Source organism: Sinohyriopsis cumingii, chromosome 9 (genome assembly GCF_028554795.1).
Source record: "Sinohyriopsis cumingii isolate HCF-2022 chromosome 9, ASM2855479v2, whole genome shotgun sequence".
NCBI lineage: Eukaryota > Metazoa > Mollusca > Bivalvia > Unionida > Unionidae > Sinohyriopsis > Sinohyriopsis cumingii.
Window position 1 is genome coordinate 64636351 of NC_142969.1, and position 20953 is coordinate 64657303.

General features: G+C 36.5%; 1 protein-coding gene across 1 annotated transcript in view; it reads right to left on the reverse strand.

Annotated features, from left to right (window-relative positions):
- LOC149791926 (xanthine dehydrogenase/oxidase-like) overlaps positions 1-20953 on the reverse strand; it is a 320752-nt gene that overhangs the window by 177709 nt on the left and 122090 nt on the right. The gene's annotated exons all lie outside the window — the stretch shown is intronic.

Genomic DNA, 20953 nt, shown 5'->3' on the forward strand with positions numbered 1-20953 from the left:
CTGTCTTGGACGATTAAGGATTATGGACTTCTGCAAAGTATCGTCATCCTGAGAACAGATCCTTGCATTATGTCGTATATGCAATAATGGCTGATAAACTAATCAGGTCCGAGATGATGAAAGCGAACTTGCTTATCCTCAAGGAGAAAGTAGTTAATGAAATTTTGGCCACCCAATATAGACAGCGCTCTTCCCAAATGACACGAGCACCATACTATTATTGGCATCCAACATTTCTCATTAGAGTTAGTTCCCTTTTCTACCACGGACTTGATCTAATGCCAAGTATTGTCAGTTTCACGACTATATTGCATATTTATGGATTACATAGTGTGCAAATCTTGAAAGACGGTTGGTAATACATAGATTGTAAAAAGGTACATGATGTTCTGGAGGCTCTTTATTGAGCTGTGTGCTGGACCATATAAGTACACGGTCAATCATGGCACACTACCCTATCGTACTACACGCATTTGCAAATTATGCAAGCATTCATTTAAATTGAATAAAACCTATATGGATTTATTCTAAAAACTGAATGAATTATAGCATTCATGGACACTATTTTGCAAGTATTATTCAATCAATGAAATTTTGGAATTTTCTCTAGGTTGAGATTTGGAATAGCTTATAATCCGAAGAAATGGGATCTTATCGATGCTTTGAATTTGTACTCCAAACATACAGTCTTATTAATCGTGTATGTGGTAACAGTACAACACTGATCTTTCAGTACAAGCTAGTGCTATTCATTGTGTACTAATAGCACCAAAAAGTACTGGTAGACCAATAGATGTTCCTCGTAGTCGAGAAACTCAGTCACGTGTCATTTATTTCGGTTATTTAAATATTGTGTAAATACTGGGACACAGTTGGTAATATATGGACTGATTGTAGGTTTTGGATGCGCTGGAAGTGCGAATAGAGAGCTGTGTCAACAATCATACAAGTACATTGTCAGTCATGACTCACTTATCTTGTTAATAATTGTGACAATAACTTTGCTCATTTTGGCATATTCAGTTGTATGTAAATAATTGTCAATATCTCTCCAGAACAAAAGCAGTTTGCAAATAGAAAGGAAATCTAATCAAATCATAATCGTCCAAATGTAATCGTATTATGACCTTTCCCTTCCATTACCTTCCCACACTAATGTTCAACACCATCAGCATCAGGATCATCCTGGATGAGTAAGTATTAAAGACTTTGAAACATTTAGAAAGGATCGTTGTCCTGAGAAAATAGCCACTTCCATTATATTATATATGCAATACTAGATGAAAAAGACACTCAGGTCTGAATTGATGAAAACGAGCTTGCTTCTCCTCAACTGGTAAGTAGTTAATGAAATTTTGTTCAATGAAAATAGGCTGGTAATCTTCACAAATGACAGGAGAACCAGAATGTGATGGCTGCCAACATTACTCGTTAGGTATAAGATAGTCCTTAACCTCTTGAAATATATGCAATACTAGTTGATGAAACATTCAGGTCTGAAATAATTACAACGAACATACCTCTCCTAACTGGGATAGTAGCTGATGAAACTTACAAATATGAGCAAAGTGTTAAAGACTAATCCCTTCAGTAGGCATGAATCCAATTATGTTTGTCATTGAGTAATGTGTGATCTATAAATCTTACCCGTAATCATTCATTTTAGAAGCTCTGCATTCGTAATCATATTTCATTGGCAGAGTATTAGCATAGTGTAACCATTATTACATTTGACTAAACACCCCACCCAACCACCCAAAAATCACTTATTATGTTATTAATGATTAGAGAAATAACAGTGTTCACTTGGCATGTTAATTAGTATCTAAATAACTGTAAATAAACATTCTCAGCTAACTTAAAATTATTTCTTCTTCAGTTATAGAAATATTGATATCTTCACAAAGCAAAAGAAAATAAGCAAATAGAGAGCAATCGTAAGGGTAATCGTCGCACTGTACTTGTAATCGTACTCATGGTTTCAAAAGAACTTGTAATCATAATCATTATCGAGAAACCTGTGATTGTGATGGTGTATCTGTAATGAAACCCATTCCTGCCATCAACACGAGAATGTGAAATACGCCGCCGATTCTATAACTTCTAATCATGGGTTGTGTCTTGGTATATTCGATGACAATGTTGCAAATTGATAAAATGCTATCTTACCAACACAGGCCAATGCAAATGATACTATATAATATGCAAGATCCACTACTTTATAATTCGAATAAAAGCTGTTTGACTTCTGGACACATTGACAACATTCAAACTTCCTGTACATGTACATGTGCTGTTGCAGTATTACCCTCCAAGTTGTATAAGGACCTTTCCCTTCCAATACCGCCCTATGCTAATTTTCAATACCATCAGCACCAAGGCTGTCTTGGATGGTTAAGGATTAAAAACATTTGGAAAGGATCATCATCCTAAGAACAATTCCTTGCATTATATCGCATATGCAATAATGGTTGATAAAGTAATCAGGTCCGAGACGATGAAAGCGAACTTGCTTATCCTCAAGGAGAAAGTAGTTAATGAACTTTTGGCCTCCCAGTATAGACTGTCGCTCTTCCCAAATGACACGAGCACCAAACTACAATTGGCAGCCAAGATTTTTCATTAAAACTAGTTCCCTTTCTACCACAGGCTTGACCTAATGTCAAGTATTGTCAGTTTCACGACTAGATTGCATGGTTATGGCTTACATATTTTGCAAATACTGAGAGACAGTTGGCAATAGATGGATTCCATGAAGGTACAGGATGCGCTGGAGGCGCGTTATTGAGACCTGTGTAAGTATCACGTAAGTACATGGTCAATCATGACACACTACCATATTGAAATACGTGCATTTGCAAATTATCCCAAGCAAGATAGACATTTGAACTGAATAAAACCTATAATCAATTATTCTGATAATTGAATGAATTATAGCATTCATGGACATTGTTTTGTAAGTAATTTTTCAATGATCAAAATTGTCGACTTCTCCCTAGGTTATTGACATTTGGAATGGCTTCTAAACCGGGAAAGGGATCAAATAGATGCTTTGGAACTGTACTCCCCGCACGCAGTCTTATTATTCTTTGATGTGGTGATAGTACAATACTGGTCTCTTAGTGCAAGCTAGTGCTATTCATTGCGTACTAATAGCACCAAAGAGTATTGGCAGACGAATAGTTGTTCCTCATATTCGAGCAACTGATTCACGTTTAATTTATCTCGGATATTTATGACCAGTTATAAATATTGTGCAGATACTGGAAGACACTTGGTAATACATGGATTGATTATAGGTTTAGGGTGCGCTGGAGGTGCGTTTGAGAGCTGTGTGTAGCTGTGTTGGACTTCTGGTCACATTTAAAGCATTCAAACTTCCCGTACTTGTGCTGTTGCCGTAATACTTTGCATGATGTTTAACGACCTTCCCCTTCCAATACCGCCCCATGCTAATTTCCAATACCATCAGCATCGGGACTGTCTTGGACGATTAAGGATTATGGACTTCTGCAAAGTATCGTCATCCTGAGAACAGATCCTTGCATTATGTCGTATATGCAATAATGGCTGATAAACTAATCAGGTCCGAGATGATGAAAGCGAACTTGCTTATCCTCAAGGAGAAAGTAGTTAATGAAATTTTGGCCACCCAATATAGACAGCGCTCTTCCCAAATGACACGAGCACCATACTATTATTGGCATCCAACATTTCTCATTAGAGTTAGTTCCCTTTTCTACCACGGACTTGATCTAATGCCAAGTATTGTCAGTTTCACGACTATATTGCATATTTATGGATTACATAGTGTGCAAATCTTGAAAGACGGTTGGTAATACATAGATTGTAAAAAGGTACATGATGTTCTGGAGGCTCTTTATTGAGCTGTGTGCTGGACCATATAAGTACACGGTCAATCATGGCACACTACCCTATCGTACTACACGCATTTGCAAATTATGCAAGCATTCATTTAAATTGAATAAAACCTATATGGATTTATTCTAAAAACTGAATGAATTATAGCATTCATGGACACTATTTTGCAAGTATTATTCAATCAATGAAATTTTGGAATTTTCTCTAGGTTGAGATTTGGAATAGCTTATAATCCGAAGAAATGGGATCTTATCGATGCTTTGAATTTGTACTCCAAACATACAGTCTTCTTAATCGTGTATGTGGTAACAGTACAACACTGATCTTTCAATACAAGCTAGTGCTATTCATTGTGTACTAATAGCACCAAAAAGTACTGGTAGACCAATAGATGTTCCTCGTAGTCGAGAAACTCAGTCACGTTTCATTTATTTCGGTTATTTAAATATTGTGTAAATACTGGGACACAGTTGGTAATATATGGACTGATTGTAGGTTTTGGATGCGCTGGAAGTGCGAATAGAGAGCTGTGTCAACAATCATACAAGTACATTGTCAGTCATGACTCACTTATCTTGTTAATAATTGTGACAATAACTTTGCTCATTTTGGCATATTCAGTTGTATGTAAATAATTGTCAATATCTCTCCAGAACAAAAGCAGTTTGCAAATAGAAAGGAAATCTAATCAAATCATAATCATCCAACTGTAATCGTATTATGATCTTTCCCTTCCATTACCTTCCCACACTAATGTTCAACACCATCAGCATCAGGATCATCCTGGATGAGTAAGTATTAAAGACTTTGAAACATTTAGAAAGGATCGTTGTCCTGAGAAAATAGCCACTTCCATTATATTATATATGCAATACTGGATGAAAAAGACACTCAGGTCTGAATTGATGAAAACGAGCTTGCTTCTCCTCAACTGGTAAGTAGTTAATGAAATTTTGTTCAATGAAAATAGGCTGGTAATCTTCACAAATGACAGGAGAACCAGAATGTGATGGCTGCCAACATTACTCGTTAGGTATAAGATAGTCCTTAACCTCTTGAAATATATGCAATACTAGTTGATGAAACATTCAGGTCTGAAATAATTACAACGAACATACCTCTCCTAACTGGGATAGTAGCTGATGAAACTTACAAATATGAGCAAAGTGTTAAAGACTAATCCCTTCAGTAGGCATGAATCCAATTATGTTTGTCATTGAGTAATGTGTGATCTATTAATCTTACCCGTAATCATTCATTTTAGAAGCTCTGCATTCGTAATCATATTTCATTGGCAGAGTATTAGCATAGTGTAACCATTATTACATTTGACTAAACACCCCACCCAACCACCCAAAAATCACTTATTATGTTATTAATGATTAGAGAAATAACAGTGTTCACTTGGCATGTTAATTAGTATCTAAATAACTGTAAATAAACATTCTCAGCTAACTTAAAATTATTTCTTCTTCAGTTATAGAAATATTGATATCTTCACAAAGCAAAAGAAAATAAGCAAATAGAGAGCAATCGTAAGGGTAATCGTCGCACTGTACTTGTAATCGTACTCATGGTTTCAAAAGAACTTGTAATCATAATCATTATCGAGAAACCTGTGATTGTGATGGTGTATCTGTAATGAAACCCATTCCTGCCATCAACACGAGAATGTGAAATACGCCGCCGATTCTATAACTTCTAATCATGGGTTGTGTCTTGGTATATTCGATGACAATGTTGCAAATTGATAAAATGCTATCTTACCAACACAGGCCAATGCAAATGATACTATATAATATGCAAGATCCACTACTTTATAATTCGAATAAAAGCTGTTTGACTTCTGGACACATTGACAACATTCAAACTTCCTGTACATGTACATGTGCTGTTGCAGTATTACCCTCCAAGTTGTATAAGGACCTTTCCCTTCCAATACCGCCCTATGCTAATTTTCAATACCATCAGCACCAAGGCTGTCTTGGATGGTTAAGGATTAAAAACATTTGGAAAGGATCATCATCCTAAGAACAATTCCTTGCATTATATCGCATATGCAATAATGGTTGATAAAGTAATCAGGTCCGAGACGATGAAAGCGAACTTGCTTATCCTCAAGGAGAAAGTAGTTAATGAACTTTTGGCCTCCCAGTATAGACTGTCGCTCTTCCCAAATGACACGAGCACCAAACTACAATTGGCAGCCAAGATTTTTCATTAAAACTAGTTCCCTTTCTACCACAGGCTTGACCTAATGTCAAGTATTGTCAGTTTCACGACTAGATTGCATGGTTATGGCTTACATATTTTGCAAATACTGAGAGACAGTTGGCAATAGATGGATTCCATGAAGGTACAGGATGCGCTGGAGGCGCGTTATTGAGACCTGTGTAAGTATCACGTAAGTACATGGTCAATCATGACACACTACCATATTGAAATACGTGCATTTGCAAATTATCCCAAGCAAGATAGACATTTGAACTGAATAAAACCTATAATCAATTATTCTGATAATTGAATGAATTATAGCATTCATGGACATTGTTTTGTAAGTAATTTTTCAATGATCAAAATTGTCGACTTCTCCCTAGGTTATTGACATTTGGAATGGCTTCTAAACCGGGAAAGGGATCAAATAGATGCTTTGGAACTGTACTCCCCGCACGCAGTCTTATTATTCTTTGATGTGGTGATAGTACAATACTGGTCTCTTAGTGCAAGCTAGTGCTATTCATTGCGTACTAATAGCACCAAAGAGTATTGGCAGACGAATAGTTGTTCCTCATATTCGAGCAACTGATTCACGTTTAATTTATCTCGGATATTTATGACCAGTTATAAATATTGTGCAGATACTGGAAGACACTTGGTAATACATGGATTGATTATAGGTTTAGGGTGCGCTGGAGGTACGTTTGAGAGCTGTGTGTAGCTGTGTTGGACTTCTGGTCACATTTAAAGCATTCAAACTTCCCGTACTTGTGCTGTTGCCGTAATACTTTGCATGATGTTTAACGACCTTCCCCTTCCAATACCGCCCCATGCTAATTTCCAATACCATCAGCATCGGGACTGTCTTGGATGATTAAGGATTATGGACTTCTGCAAAGTATCGTCATCCTGAGAACAGATCCTTGCATTATGTCGTATATGCAATAATGGCTGATAAACTAATCAGGTCCGAGATGATGAAAGCGAACTTGCTTATCCTCAAGGAGAAAGTAGTTAATGAAATTTTGGCCACCCAATATAGACAGCGCTCTTCCCAAATGACACGAGCACCATAATATTATTGGCATCCAACATTTCTCATTAGAGTTAGTTCCCTTTTCTACCACGGACTTGATCTAATGCCAAGTATTGTCAGTTTCACGACTATATTGCATATTTATGGATTACATAGTGTGCAAATCTTGAAAGACGGTTGGTAATACATAGATTGTAAAAAGGTACATGATGTTCTGGAGGCTCTTTCTTGAGCTGTGTGCTGGACCATATAAGTACACGGTCAATCATGGCACACTACCCTATCGTACTACACGCATTTGCAAATTATGCAAGCATTCATTTAAATTGAATAAAACCTATATGGATTTATTCTAAAAACTGAATGAATTATAGCATTCATGGACACTATTTTGCAAGTATTATTCAATCAATGAAATTTTGGAATTTTCTCTAGGTTGAGATTTGGAATAGCTTATAATCCGAAGAAATGGGATCTTATCGATGCTTTGAATTTGTACTCCAAACATACAGTCTTATTAATCGTGTATGTGGTAACAGTACAACACTGATCTTTCAGTACAAGCTAGTGCTATTCATTGTGTACTAATAGCACCAAAAAGTACTGGTAGACCAATAGATGTTCCTCGTAGTCGAGAAACTCAGTCACGTTTCATTTGTTTCGGTTATTTAAATATTGTGTAAATACTGGGACACAGTTGGTAATATATGGACTGATTGTAGGTTTTGGATGCGCTGGAAGTGCGAATAGAGAGCTGTGTCAACAATCATACAAGTACATTGTCAGTCATGACTCACTTATCTTGTTAATAATTGTGACAATAACTTTGCTCATTTTGGCATATTCAGTTGTATGTAAATAATTGTCAATATCTCTCCAGAACAAAAGCAGTTTGCAAATAGAAAGGAAATCTAATCAAATCATAATCATCCAACTGTAATCGTATTATGACCTTTCCCTTCCATTACCTTCCCACACTAATGTTCAACACCATCAGCATCAGGATCATCCTGGATGAGTAAGTATTAAAGACTTTGAAACATTTAGAAAGGATCGTTGTCCTGAGAAAATAGCCACTTCCATTATATTATATATGCAATACTAGATGAAAAAGACACTCAGGTCTGAATTGATGAAAACGAGCTTGCTTCTCCTCAACTGGTAAGTAGTTAATGAAATTTTGTTCAATGAAAATAGGCTGGTAATCTTCACAAATGACAGGAGAACCAGAATGTGATGGCTGCCAACATTACTCGTTAGGTATAAGATAGTCCTTAACCTCTTGAAATATATGCAATACTAGTTGATGAAACATTCAGGTCTGAAATAATTACAACGAACATACCTCTCCTAACTGGGATAGTAGCTGATGAAACTTACAAATATGAGCAAAGTGTTAAAGACTAATCCCTTCAGTAGGCATGAATCCAATTATGTTTGTCATTGAGTAATGTGTGATCTATAAATCTTACCCGTAATCATTCATTTTAGAAGCTCTGCATTCGTAATCATATTTCATTGGCAGAGTATTAGCATAGTGTAACCATTATTACATTTGACTAAACACCCCACCCAACCACCCAAAAATCACTTATTATGTTATTAATGATTAGAGAAATAACAGTGTTCACTTGGCATGTTAATTAGTATCTAAATAACTGTAAATAAACATTCTCAGCTAACTTAAAATTATTTCTTCTTCAGTTATAGAAATATTGATATCTTCACAAAGCAAAAGAAAATAAGCAAATAGAGAGCAATCGTAAGGGTAATCGTCGCACTGTACTTGTAATCGTACTCATGGTTTCAAAAGAACTTGTAATCATAATCATTATCGAGAAACCTGTGATTGTGATGGTGTATCTGTAATGAAACCCATTCCTGCCATCAACACGAGAATGTGAAATACGCCGCCGATTCTATAACTTCTAATCATGGGTTGTGTCTTGGTATATTCGATGACAATGTTGCAAATTGATAAAATGCTATCTTACCAACACAGGCCAATGCAAATGATACTATATAATATGCAAGATCCACTACTTTATAATTCGAATAAAAGCTGTTTGACTTCTGGACACATTGACAACATTCAAACTTCCTGTACATGTACATGTGCTGTTGCAGTATTACCCTCCAAGTTGTATAAGGACCTTTCCCTTCCAATACCGCCCTATGCTAATTTTCAATACCATCAGCACCAAGGCTGTCTTGGATGGTTAAGGATTAAAAACATTTGGAAAGGATCATCATCCTAAGAACAATTCCTTGCATTATATCGCATATGCAATAATGGTTGATAAAGTAATCAGGTCCGAGACGATGAAAGCGAACTTGCTTATCCTCAAGGAGAAAGTAGTTAATGAACTTTTGGCCTCCCAGTATAGACTGTCGCTCTTCCCAAATGACACGAGCACCAAACTACAATTGGCAGCCAAGATTTTTCATTAAAACTAGTTCCCTTTCTACCACAGGCTTGACCTAATGTCAAGTATTGTCAGTTTCACGACTAGATTGCATGGTTATGGCTTACATATTTTGCAAATACTGAGAGACAGTTGGCAATAGATGGATTCCATGAAGGTACAGGATGCGCTGGAGGCGCGTTATTGAGACCTGTGTAAGTATCACGTAAGTACATGGTCAATCATGACACACTACCATATTGAAATACGTGCATTTGCAAATTATCCCAAGCAAGATAGACATTTGAACTGAATAAAACCTATAATCAATTATTCTGATAATTGAATGAATTATAGCATTCATGGACATTGTTTTGTAAGTAATTTTTCAATGATCAAAATTGTCGACTTCTCCCTAGGTTATTGACATTTGGAATGGCTTCTAAACCGGGAAAGGGATCAAATAGATGCTTTGGAACTGTACTCCCCGCACGCAGTCTTATTATTCTTTGATGTGGTGATAGTACAATACTGGTCTCTTAGTGCAAGCTAGTGCTATTCATTGCGTACTAATAGCACCAAAGAGTATTGGCAGACGAATAGTTGTTCCTCATATTCGAGCAACTGATTCACGTTTAATTTATCTCGGATATTTATGACCAGTTATAAATATTGTGCAGATACTGGAAGACACTTGGTAATACATGGATTGATTATAGGTTTAGGGTGCGCTGGAGGTGCGTTTGAGAGCTGTGTGTAGCTGTGTTGGACTTCTGGTCACATTTAAAGCATTCAAACTTCCCGTACTTGTGCTGTTGCCGTAATACTTTGCATGATGTTTAACGACCTTCCCCTTCCAATACCGCCCCATGCTAATTTCCAATACCATCAGCATCGGGACTGTCTTGGATGATTAAGGATTATGGACTTCTGCAAAGTATCGTCATCCTGAGAACAGATCCTTGCATTATGTCGTATATGCAATAATGGCTGATAAACTAATCAGGTCCGAGATGATGAAAGCGAACTTGCTTATCCTCAAGGAGAAAGTAGTTAATGAAATTTTGGCCACCCAATATAGACAGCGCTCTTCCCAAATGACACGAGCACCATAATATTATTGGCATCCAACATTTCTCATTAGAGTTAGTTCCCTTTTCTACCACGGACTTGATCTAATGCCAAGTATTGTCAGTTTCACGACTATATTGCATATTTATGGATTACATAGTGTGCAAATCTTGAAAGACGGTTGGTAATACATAGATTGTAAAAAGGTACATGATGTTCTGGAGGCTCTTTATTGAGCTGTGTGCTGGACCATATAAGTACACGGTCAATCATGGCACACTACCCTATCGTACTACACGCATTTGCAAATTATGCAAGCATTCATTTAAATTGAATAAAACCTATATGGATTTATTCTAAAAACTGAATGAATTATAGCATTCATGGACACTATTTTGCAAGTATTATTCAATCAATGAAATTTTGGAATTTTCTCTAGGTTGAGATTTGGAATAGCTTATAATCCGAAGAAATGGGATCTTATCGATGCTTTGAATTTGTACTCCAAACATACAGTCTTATTAATCGTGTATGTGGTAACAGTACAACACTGATCTTTCAGTACAAGCTAGTGCTATTCATTGTGTACTAATAGCACCAAAAAGTACTGGTAGACCAATAGATGTTCCTCGTAGTCGAGAAACTCAGTCACGTTTCATTTATTTCGGTTATTTAAATATTGTGTAAATACTGGGACACAGTTGGTAATATATGGACTGATTGTAGGTTTTGGATGCGCTGGAAGTGCGAATAGAGAGCTGTGTCAACAATCATACAAGTACATTGTCAGTCATGACTCACTTATCTTGTTAATAATTGTGACAATAACTTTGCTCATTTGGCATATTCAATTGTATGTAAATAATTGTCAATATCTCTCCAGAACAAAAGCAGTTTGCAAATAGAAAGGAAATCTAATCAAATCATAATCATCCAGCTGTAATCGTATTATGACCTTTCCCTTCCATTACCTTCCCACACTAATGTTCAACACCATCAGCATCAGGATCATCCTAGATGAGTAAGTATTAAAGACTTTGAAACATTTAGAAAGGATCGTTGTCCTGAGAAAATAGCCACTTCCATTATATTATATATGCAATACTAGATGAAAAAGACACTCAGGTCTGAATTGATGAAAACGAGCTTGCTTCTCCTCAACTGGTAAGTAGTTAATGAAATTTTGTTCAATGAAAATAGGCTGGTAATCTTCACAAATGACAGGAGAACCAGAATGTGATGGCTGCCAACATTACTCGTTAGGTATAAGATAGTCCTTAACCTCTTGAAATATATGCAATACTAGTTGATGAAACATTCAGGTCTGAAATAATTACAACGAACATACCTCTCCTAACTGGGATAGTAGCTGATGAAACTTACAAATATGAGCAAAGTGTTAAAGACTAATCCCTTCAGTAGGCATGAATCCAATTATGTTTGTCATTGAGTAATGTGTGATCTATAAATCTTACCCGTAATCATTCATTTTAGAAGTTCTGCATTCGTAATCATATTTCATTGGCAGAGTATTAGCATAGTGTAACCATTATTACATTTGACTAAACACCCCACCCAACCACCCAAAAATCACTTATTATGTTATTAATGATTAGAGAAATAACAGTGTTCACTTGGCATGTTAATTAGTATCTAAATAACTGTAAATAAACATTCTCAGCTAACTTAAAATTATTTCTTCTTCAGTTATAGAAATATTGATATCTTCACAAAGCAAAAGAAAATAAGCAAATAGAGAGCAATCGTAAGGGTAATCGTCGCACTGTACTTGTAATCGTACTCATGGTTTCAAAAGAACTTGTAATCATAATCATTATCGAGAAACCTGTGATTGTGATGGTGTATCTGTAATGAAACCCATTCCTGCCATCAACACGAGAATGTGAAATACGTCGCCGATTCTATAACTTCTAATCATGGGTTGTGTCTTGGTATATTCGATGACAATGTTGCAAATTGATAAAATGCTATCTTACCAACACAGGCCAATGCAAATGATACTATATAATATGCAAGATCCACTACTTTATAATTCGAATAAAAGCTGTTTGACTTCTGGACACATTGACAACATTCAAACTTCCTGTACATGTACATGTGCTGTTGCAGTATTACCCTCCAAGTTGTATAAGGACCTTTCCCTTCCAATACCGCCCTATGCTAATTTTCAATACCATCAGCACCAAGGCTGTCTTGGATGGTTAAGGATTAAAAACATTTGGAAAGGATCATCATCCTAAGAACAATTCCTTGCATTATATCGCATATGCAATAATGGTTGATAAAGTAATCAGGTCCGAGACGATGAAAGCGAACTTGCTTATCCTCAAGGAGAAAGTAGTTAATGAACTTTTGGCCTCCCAGTATAGACTGTCGCTCTTCCCAAATGACACGAGCACCAAACTACAATTGGCAGCCAAGATTTTTCATTAAAACTAGTTCCCTTTCTACCACAGGCTTGACCTAATGTCAAGTATTGTCAGTTTCACGACTAGATTGCATGGTTATGGCTTACATATTTTGCAATTATTGAGAGACGCTTGGCAATAGATGGATTCCATGAAGGTACAGGATGCGCTAGAGGCGCGTTATTGAGACCTGTGTAAGTATCACGTAAGTACATGGTCAATCATGACACACTACCATATTGAAATACGTGCATTTGCAAATTATCCCAAGCAAGATAGACATTTGAACTGAATAAAACCTATAATCAATTATTCTGATAATTGAATGAATTATAGCATTCATGGACATTGTTTTGTAAGTAATTTTTCAATGATCAAAATTGTCGACTTCTCCCTAGGTTATTGACATTTGGAATGGCTTCTAAACCGGGAAAGGGATCAAATAGATGCTTTGGAACTGTACTCCCCGCACGCAGTCTTATTATTCTTTGATGTGGTGATAGTACAATACTGGTCTCTTAGTGCAAGCTAGTGCTATTCATTGCGTACTAATAGCACCAAAGAGTATTGGCAGACGAATAGTTGTTCCTCATATTCGAGCAACTGATTCACGTTTAATTTATCTCGGATATTTATGACCAGTTATAAATATTGTGCAGGTACTGGAAGACACTTGGTAATACATGGATTGATTATAGGTTTAGGGTGCGCTGGAGGTGCGTTTGAGAGCTGTGTGTAGCTGTGTTGGACTTCTGGTCACATTTAAAGCATTCAAACTTCCCGTACTTGTGCTGTTGCCGTAATACTTTGCATGATGTTTAACGACCTTCCCCTTCCAATACCGCCCCATGCTAATTTCCAATACCATCAGCATCGGGACTGTCTTGGATGATTAAGGATTATGGACTTCTGCAAAGTATCGTCATCCTGAGAACAGATCCTTGCATTATGTCGTATATGCAATAATGGCTGATAAACTAATCAGGTCCGAGATGATGAAAGCGAACTTGCTTATCCTCAAGGAGAAAGTAGTTAATGAAATTTTGGCCACCCAATATAGACAGCGCTCTTCCCAAATGACACGAGCACCATAATATTATTGGCATCCAACATTTCTCATTAGAGTTAGTTCCCTTTTCTACCACGGACTTGATCTAATGCCAAGTATTGTCAGTTTCACGACTATATTGCATATTTATGGATTACATAGTGTGCAAATCTTGAAAGACGGTTGGTAATACATAGATTGTAAAAAGGTACATGATGTTCTGGAGGCTCTTTATTGAGCTGTGTGCTGGACCATATAAGTACACGGTCAATCATGGCACACTACCCTATCGTACTACACGCATTTGCAAATTATGCAAGCATTCATTTAAATTGAATAAAACCTATATGGATTTATTCTAAAAACTGAATGAATTATAGCATTCATGGACACTATTTTGCAAGTATTATTCAATCAATGAAATTTTGGAATTTTCCCTAGGTTGAGATTTGGAATAGCTTATAAACCGAAGAAATGGGATCTTATCGATGCTTTGAATTTGTACTCCAAACATACAGTCTTATTAATCGTGGATGTGGTAACAGTACAACACTGATCTTTCAGTACAAGCTAGTGCTATTCATTGTGTACTAATAGCACCAAAAAGTACTGGTAGACCAATAGATGTTCCTCGTAGTCGAGAAACTCAGTCACGTTTCATTTATTTCGGTTATTTAAATATTGTGTAAATACTGGGACACAGTTGGTAATATATGGACTGATTGTAGGTTTTGGATGCGCTGGAAGTGCGAATAGAGAGCTGTGTCAACAATCATACAAGTACATTGTCAGTCATGACTCACTTATCTTGTTAATAATTGTGACAATAACTTTGCTCATTTTGGCATATTCAGTTGTATGTAAATAATTGTCAATATCTCTCCAGAACAAAAGCAGTTTGCAAATAGAAAGGAAATCTAATCAAATCATAATCATCCAACTGTAATCGTATTATGACCTTTCCCTTCCATTACCTTCCCACACTAATGTTCAACACCATCAGCATCAGGATCATCCTGGATGAGTAAGTATTAAAGACTTTGAAACATTTAGAAAGGATCGTTGTCCTGAGAAAATAGCCACTTCCATTATATTATATATGCAATACTAGATGAAAAAGACACTCAGGTCTGAATTGATGAAAACGAGCTTGCTTCTCCTCAACTGGTAAGTAGTTAATGAAATTTTGTTCAATGAAAATAGGCTGGTAATCTTCACAAATGACAGGAGAACCAGAATGTGATGGCTGCCAACATTACTCGTTAGGTATAAGATAGTCCTTAACCTCTTGAAATATATGCAATACTAGTTGATGAAACATTCAGGTCTGAAATAATTACAACGAACATACCTCTCCTAACTGGGATAGTAGCTGATGAAACTTACAAATATGAGCAAAGTGTTAAAGACTAATCCCTTCAGTAGGCATGAATCCAATTATGTTTGTCATTGAGTAATGTGTGATCTATAAATCTTACCCGTAATCATTCATTTTAGAAGCTCTGCATTCGTAATCATATTTCATTGGCAGAGTATTAGCATAGTGTAACCATTATTACATTTGACTAAACACCCCACCCAACCACCCAAAAATCACTTATTATGTTATTAATGATTAGAGAAATAACAGTGTTCACTTGGCATGTTAATTAGTATCTAAATAACTGTAAATAAACATTCTCAGCTAACTTAAAATTATTTCTTCTTCAGTTATAGAAATATTGATATCTTCACAAAGCAAAAGAAAATAAGCAAATAGAGAGCAATCGTAAGGGTAATCGTCGCACTGTACTTGTAATCGTACTCATGGTTTCAAAAGAACTTGTAATCATAATCATTATCGAGAAACCTGTGATTGTGATGGTGTATCTGTAATGAAACCCATTCCTGCCATCAACACGAGAATGTGAAATACGCCGCCGATTCTATAACTTCTAATCATGGGTTGTGTCTTGGTATATTCGATGACAATGTTGCAAATTGATAAAATGCTATCTTACCAACACAGGCCAATGCAAATGATACTATATAATATGCAAGATCCACTACTTTATAATTCGAATAAAAGCTGTTTGACTTCTGGACACATTGACAACATTCAAACTTCCTGTACATGTACATGTGCTGTTGCAGTATTACCCTCCAAGTTGTATAAGGACCTTTCCCTTCCAATACCGCCCTATGCTAATTTTCAATACCATCAGCACCAAGGCTGTCTTGGATGGTTAAGGATTAAAAACATTTGGAAAGGATCATCATCCTAAGAACAATTCCTTGCATTATATCGCATATGCAATAATGGTTGATAAAGTAATCAGGTCCGAGACGATGAAAGCGAACTTGCTTATCCTCAAGGAGAAAGTAGTTAATGAACTTTTGGCCTCCCAGTATAGACTGTCGCTCTTCGCAAATGACACGAGCACCAAACTACAATTGGCAGCCAAGATTTTTCATTAAAACTAGTTCCCTTTCTACCACAGGCTTGACCTAATGTCAAGTATTGTCAGTTTCACGACTAGATTGCATGGTTATGGCTTACATATTTTGCAAATACTGAGAGACAGTTGGCAATAGATGGATTCCATGAAGGTACAGGATGCGCTGGAGGCGCGTTATTGAGACCTGTGTAAGTATCACGTAAGTACATGGTCAATCATGACACACTACCATATTGAAATACGTGCATTTGCAAATTATCCCAAGCAAGATAGACATTTGAACTGAATAAAACCTATAATCAATTATTCTGATAATTGAATGAATTATAGCATTCATGGACATTGTTTTGTAAGTAATTTTTCAATGATCAAAATTGTCGACTTCTCCCTAGGTTATTGACATTTGGAATGGCTTCTAAACCGGGAAAGGGATCAAATAGATGCTTTGGAACTGTACTCCCCGCACGCAGTCTTATTATTCTTTGATGTGGTGATAGTACAATACTGGTCTCTTAGTGCAAGCTAGTGCTATTCATTGCGTACTAATAGCACCAAAGAGTATTGGCAGACGAATAGTTGTTCCTCATATTCGAGCAACTGATTCACGTTTAATTTATCTCGGATATTTATGACCAGTTATAAATATTGTGCAGATACTGGAAGACACTTGGTAATACATGGATTGATTATAGGTTTAGGGTGCGCTGGAGGTGCGTTTGAGAGCTGTGTGTAGCTGTGTTGGACTTCTGGTCACATTTAAAGCATTCAAACTTCCCGTACTTGTGCTGTTGCCGTAATACTTTGCATGATGTTTAACGACCTTCCCCTTCCAATACCGCCCCATGCTAATTTCCAATACCATCAGCATCGGGACTGTCTTGGATGATTAAGGATTATGGACTTCTGCAAAGTATCGTCATCCTGAGAACAGATCCTTGCATTATGTCGTATATGCAATAATGGCTGATAAACTAATCAGGTCCGAGATGATGAAAGCGAACTTGCTTATCCTCAAGGAGAAAGTAGTTAATGAAATTTTGGCCACCCAATATAGACAGCGCTCTTCCCAAATGACACGAGCACCATAATATTATTGGCATCCAACATTTCTCATTAGAGTTAGTTCCCTTTTCTACCACGGACTTGATCTAATGCCAAGTATTGTCAGTTTCACGACTATATTGCATATTTATGGATTACATAGTGTGCAAATCTTGAAAGACGGTTGGTAATACATAGATTGTAAAAAGGTACATGATGTTCTGGAGGCTCTTTATTGAGCTGTGTGCTGGACCATATAAGTACACGGTCAATCATGGCACACTACCCTATCGTACTACACGCATTTGCAAATTATGCAAGCATTCATTTAAATTGAATAAAACCTATATGGATTTATTCTAAAAACTGAATGAATTATAGCATTCATGGACACTATTTTGCAAGTATTATTCAATCAATGAAATTTTGGAATTTTCTCTAGGTTGAGATTTGGAATAGCTTATAATCCGAAGAAATGGGATCTTATCGATGCTTTGAATTTGTACTCCAAACATACAGTCTTATTAATCGTGTATGTGGTAACAGTACAACACTGATCTTTCAGTACAAGCTAGTGCTATTCATTGTGTACTAATAGCACCAAAAAGTACTGGTAGACCAATAGATGTTCCTCGTAGTCGAGAAACTCAGTCACGTTTCATTTATTTCGGTTATTTAAATATTGTGTAAATACTGGGACACAGTTGGTAATATATGGACTGATTGTAGGTTTTGGATGCGCTGGAAGTGCGAATAGAGAGCTGTGTCAACAATCATACAAGTACATTGTCAGTCATGACTCACTTATCTTGTTAATAATTGTGACAATAACTTTGCTCATTTGGCATATTCAATTGTATGTAAATAATTGTCAATATCTCTCCAGAACAAAAGCAGTTTGCAAATAGAAAGGAAATCTAATCAAATCATAATCATCCAGCTGTAATCGTATTATGACCTTTCCCTTCCATTACCTTCCCACACTAATGTTCAACACCATCAGCATCAGGATCATCCTAGATGAGTAAGTATTAAAGACTTTGAAACATTTAGAAAGGATCGTTGTCCTGAGAAAATAGCCACTTCCGTTATATTATATATGCAATACTAGATGAAAAAGACACTCAGGTCTGAATTTATGAAAACGAGCTTGCTTCTCCTCAACTGGTAAGTAGTTAATGAAATTTTGTTCAATGAAAATAGGCTGGTAATCTTCACAAATGACAGGAGAACCAGAATGTGATGGCTGCCAACATTACTCGTTAGGTATAAGATAGTCCTTAACCTCTTGAAATATATGCAATACTAGTTGATGAAACATTCAGGTCTGAAATAATTACAACGAACATACCTCTCCTAACTGGGATAGTAGCTGATGAAACTTACAAATATGAGCAAAGTGTTAAAGACTAATCCCTTCAGTAGGCATGAATCCAATTATGTTTGTCATTGAGTAATGTGTGATCTATAAATCTTACCCGTAATCATTCATTTTAGAAGCTCTGCATTCGTAATCATATTTCATTGGCAGAGTATTAGCATAGTGTAACCATTATTACATTTGACTAAACACCCCACCCAACCACCCAAAAATCACTTATTATGTTATTAATGATTAGAGAAATAACAGTGTTCACTTGGCATGTTAATTAGTATCTAAATAACTGTAAATAAACATTCTCAGCTAACTTAAAATTATTTCTTCTTCAGTTATAGAAATATTGATATCTTCACAAAGCAAAAGAAAATAAGCAAATAGAGAGCAATCGTAAGGGTAATCGTCGCACTGTACTTGTAATCGTACTCATGGTTTCAAAAGAACTTGTAATCATAATCATTATCGAGAAACCTGTGATTGTGATGGTGTATCTGTAATGAAACCCATTCCTGCCATCAACACGAGAATGTGAAATACGTCGCCGATTCTATAACTTCTAATCATGGGTTGTGTCTTGGTATATTCGATGACAATGTTGCAAATTGATAAAATGCTATCTTACCAACACAGGCCAATGCAAATGATACTATATAATATGCAAGATCCACTACTTTATAATTCGAATAAAAGCTGTTTGACTTCTGGACACATTGACAACATTCAAACTTCCTGTACATGTACATGTGCTGTTGCAGTATTACCCTCCAAGTTGTATAAGGACCTTTCCCTTCCAATACCGCCCTATGCTAATTTTCAATACCATCAGCACCAAGGCTGTCTTGGATGGTTAAGGATTAAAAACATTTGGAAAGGATCATCATCCTAAGAACAATTCCTTGCATTATATCGCATATGCAATAATGGTTGATAAAGTAATCAGGTCCGAGACGATGAAAGCGAACTTGCTTATCCTCAAGGAGAAAGTAGTTAATGAACTTTTGGCCTCCCAGTATAGACTGTCGCTCTTCCCAAATGACACGAGCACCAAACTACAATTGGCAGCCAAGATTTTTCATTAAAACTAGTTCCCTTTCTACCACAGGCTTGACCTAATGTCAAGTATTGTCAGTTTCACGACTAGATTGCATGGTTATGGCTTACATATTTTGCAATTATTGAGAGACGCTTGGCAATAGATGGATTCCATGAAGGTACAGGATGCGCTAGAGGCGCGTTATTGAGACCTGTGTAAGTATCACGTAAGTACATGGTCAATCATGACACACTACCATATTGAAATACGTGCATTTGCAAATTATCCCAAGCAAGATAGACATTTGAACTGAATAAAACCTATAATCAATTATTCTGATAATTGAATGAATTATAGCATTCATGGACATTGTTTTGTAAGTAATTTTTCAATGATCAAAATTGTCGACTTCTCCCTAGGTTATTGACATTTGGAATGGCTTCTAAACCGGGAAAGGGATCAAATAGATGCTTTGGAACTGTACTCCCCGCACGCAGTCTTATTATTCTTTGATGTGGTGATAGTACAATACTGGTCTCTTAGTGCAAGCTAGTGCTATTCATTGCGTACTAATAGCACCAAAGAGTATTGGCAGACGAATAGTTGTTCCTCATATTCGAGCAACTGATTCACGTTTAATTTATCTCGGATATTTATGACCAGTTATAAATATTGTGCAGGTACTGGAAGACACTTGGTAATACATGGATTGATTATAGGTTTAGGGTGCGCTGGAGGTGCGTTTGAGAGCTGTGTGTAGCTGTGTTGGACTTCTGGTCACATTTAAAGCATTCAAACTTCCCGTACTTGTGCTGTTGCCGTAATACTTTGCATGATGTTTAACGACCTTCCCCTTCCAATACCGCCCCATGCTAATTTCCAATACCATCAGCATCGGGACTGTCTTGGATGATTAAGGATTATGGACTTCTGCAAAGTATCGTCATCCTGAGAACAGATCCTTGCATTATGTCG